Here is a 4,107-nt window from a genome sequence, read left to right on the forward strand (position 1 = left end):
ATCAAGAAACAATAAATGCTGGCAAAGATGCAGGAAAAGAAGGTATCCTAATCCCCTTTGATGAGAATGTGAACAAGTACAAACATTATGGAAGACAGGATGGAGATTCCTCAGAAATCTGAAAATAGATCTACTATAGGAAGAGTTAGGTGGACACCCCCATGTTTATAGCAGCCTAATTCACAATAGCTAGGATTTGGAATCAATCCAGATGTCCATCACCTAAAAACTGGATAAAGAAAATATAGTATGTACACACACACACACACACACCCTAGAATACTACTCAGTCCTAAAAAAGAATGAAATTCTGTCTTTTGCAACAAAGTGGATGTAACTAGAGATCATTATGCTTAGTGAAATAAGACAGTCCCAAAAAGACAAATATCATATGCTTCCTTTTATATGTGGTGGTTAATATAGAATGCAAAAAATGTATATGAATGAAACTAACAACTTATCTTTGATTATTGTTTTAGCCCTTGTCTATACTATGGAACAGGGATCTTTTTAACTTTTTACTTGTTAAACATTGTGGTTAGTGGTACATTAAGCCTATGATTATAAGTAAATTGAAATTGTATTATTGCAAAAATTAAAGAAAAAAGAAAGGAAGGAAGGAGGGGGAATACAGGGAGGGTGGGCAGGAGGTATGGTTATCTTCTTAGAATTGTATCTATGAAATACATAAAAACTGCTCTCTATATATTACAAATTTTAAAAAGCTAAAAGAAAGAAAAAATAAAAATCTTTTTCATGGATAAAATAATTTTCAAATTATCAGTTTCTTCTTGAATGAGTTTTGATAGTTTTTGTCTTTAAGGAATTTTTTTACAGATATTTTCACTTACATTGACAAATTCATTTAGAGAGCAGTTACTTTCATTTCATAAACTATAGAATCCATAGTGATACCCTGTGTATCAGTAAATTTATTGAGTCTCCTTTTAGAACCATCAGTCTGAATATAGATTTATGCATTCAATGGGATTTTTTTTAAATGCTGGAAAAATTACTTTATGAAGCTGTTAGAAGTAATGAGTACAATTAAACTGTAATCCAGGGTTACATAAAACTAAACAACAGTTCAACTCCAAAATAAAAGTTATTGTAGGAGAAACCATAAAATTTTGTTAACACTTGATTTTAAGTGCATTGCACAAATTTCTAAAATGTCTCAGAAACATATCTACAGTAGAGTATTTTTGAAAAAAGTCCCAAACATATTTGTATGTATATATCTATATCTGTATCTACATCTACATCTATATCTATCTATCAATCTATCTACCTACCTACCTACCTACCTTCCAAGATTACTTGAATTAGGAAACAGAGGTTGTGTATCCCAATAGCAATACTAGAAGCAGAGTTTGAGACATGCATTTATCAATTCTTTTCAGAGCATGACATTTAGAAAAGGGGCAGACATCTTGTTTGAAAAACCTGAAGTTTTTCTCAGGACTGAAGTCCAAATTGCAACTGCCACAGAGGAAGAAAGGGTGGCTTTTCCTGCTATAACTGCTCATCTGCATCGGCAAGTCCAGAATCCTGAACAGGAAGCACTGCAAGAAGAAGGGAATGGATAGACCTCCCGCAGAAATATAGTTGCCTGATGGCACCCACTGATCATTACACCTGCTCATCAGGTGTAAACTTTGTATTTACCAACCTACTGTTTGGCAGCATCAAGATGTTTCAGTTCATCATAAACACAATATTCTCCATCTTCATGAAATAACCTTCTCCCATTGAATTCCCTTTCTCAGGCTTCTTTTTTTTTCATATTTTCCTCAAGACTGTGCTTGCTTCAGCTGCTGCCATCAACATCTCTGATTTTTAAATTGAAAGTGACACTCCTACTCGTTTTGATCTTACAATTTCCTGACTTTCTTCTTTATGGGCAACTTCTTTGTATCTATGAAGGGTGTATTTTCTCCTGTTGGATATGTTCCATACATTACACCATTACATTACCCTATAATTGAACAGAAAGACCTCTTGTAACTTGAGAAAAAGAAATCTCGGCAGTGATTCTGTGTTTCTTTTCTCCATAGAAAGGTTTAGCACGGAAGACAATATTTTAACTATAGCCTATTTTGTAATAATTAATCTTTCACTTTCCTAATTCCACCAAGGGCACCATGAGGATACACCTCTCATAATCACAGGAAACATGAGTATCACAGTTTATTTTTTTAAGATTTATTTTATTTATTTGAAACAGAGTTACAGAGAGAGGTAGAGACAGAGAGAGGTCTTCCATCCACTGGTTCACTCCCCAATTGGCCGCACGGCTAGAGCTGTGCCAATTCAAAGCCAGGAGCCTGGAGCTTCCTCCGGGTCTCCCACATGGGTGCAGGGGCCCAAGAACTTGGGCCATCTTCTACTGCTTTCCCAGGCAACTGCAAAGAGCTGGATTGGAAGAAGAGCAGCCGGGACTTGAATTGGCGCCTGTATGGGATGCTGGCGCTTCAGAGCAGGGCTTTGACCCACTGTGCCACAGCACTGGCCCCACTATCACTGTTTAGACGTGAGATACAGCCCTGCCCTATCTTGTGCATGCCAGTTGACATCCCAAAGAGTATGGATTTGATCCAGGTATGAGAATTTAATTGCACCTTGTTGAAACACTCAGCATAAAAGGCTGAAATGATGGATGATGGGAAATCTGTACAGCCATGAATATTGCATTGTTTTTGGAAAGCCAGGGTACCAGTCCTTCCGAAACTAGCTCTGTGTTCTCTTCAGTATCATTTGGTAGTGTCCGGTAACACTAAAAGATCTCGCCTAAAATGGAGTTATATGATGTGACAACCGATCCTGTCCTTCCTGCATGAAAGTCTGAGAAGTACAATTTCACAACATAAATCATTCAATCCCTGGGATCTTTCTGGTCACTAATGCTCACAAACAGGTTCAGATGTGCAAAATGTCTGCATACATTTTGCATTCAGTAATAAATGTTGGAAGGGCTACCTTAGCTGGATCCTTTCCAAGCCCAGCCTGTGATCAGATGTACATGATAATACTCTGCTGCTTTTTCGCTGAACCTGCCTCTCTGGCTCATCTCTTTCATCCTGTGAATCAAAAGGAATCAATTATTCCATTAGACACCGAAGAATTAAGTGATACTGTATTTTCTAGATGCTTCAGACTACTTTCTATGCTGCTTTGTGTTAAAATGGAGGCAGATCCAGAGGAATCTAAGTGTTTGGGGGATGAGCCACTTTGGTGAAATTCTTCAGCATCATAGAATTCATCTTCACTGTAGTTGGAGACAAGTTCACATAGCTTGGAGAAGTTAGAATGCTACTAGGTAGTGAAATTCTCCAGCCTGTACTATTTGGAGTTGGAGTCTGATGATGCCCCAAGGTGACTAAAACAGGTCCAGCAGTAGGGCAGCTGGACGTGGCTCTGACTTACAAAACTGAGCAGGTTCTGGAGGTAAGAGAGTCAGACACTTCAAACTGGATATTCACTACTTATTCTGCACAGTAATTTACTGAATTTTTCCATCTAGTTTTTATTATCTACTTTATTCTGCACTTTAGCTTTCATTTGATTTTCTATTTCTTGTTTCTTAAATTTGCATAGAAGGTCACTGATTAAAAACATTTTCTTTTCTATATAATCTGCAAACACTGCTTTTCTCTTGAAAATATTGTCTAATTTCACCTGAAGTTTTATTTTGAATTTAGGATTATTTAATAATGCTTTATTTGTTTTCCAAATATTTTGGATTTTACGGATATCTTTCACGGATATCTAGATCACTAGGAGAGTATCACTAGATCCTTTTAATGATTAGTGTTTTCCAAGCCTTTCAGAAAATTCTGCTTCTATTTTTTCTGCCTGTTTTGAGCTGAGTATGTTTAATGCTATTTCAATTCCTTCATTGGTTTAATATTTATATCTCTGTTTTGAATATTTGCTTCATGACTTATAGCATACATAATTTATTTCATTAAACTTTCAAGTAATATTATAATATTTTATATAGGGAATAAGCATGTTAAAACTGTATATCTTCATATCTCCCCTCCAAGATAGTGTGTTTTCACTGTCTTATATAGATCTTCAAGAAAAAAATGTTACTATCTTAGC

General features: G+C 36.1%; 1 pseudogene; it reads right to left on the reverse strand.

The window, feature by feature from the left end:
* Positions 1–1,672: 1,672 nt before the first annotated feature.
* Positions 1,673–3,478, reverse strand: LOC127493538 (oxysterol-binding protein-related protein 9 pseudogene; annotated as a pseudogene).
* Between the last annotated feature and the right edge of the window lie 629 nt (positions 3,479–4,107).

The sequence above is a fragment of the Oryctolagus cuniculus genome, chromosome 1, assembly GCF_051225735.1.
Source record: "Oryctolagus cuniculus isolate XC-2025 breed Fujian yellow rabbit chromosome 1, ASM5122573v1, whole genome shotgun sequence".
Lineage (NCBI taxonomy): Eukaryota > Metazoa > Chordata > Mammalia > Lagomorpha > Leporidae > Oryctolagus > Oryctolagus cuniculus.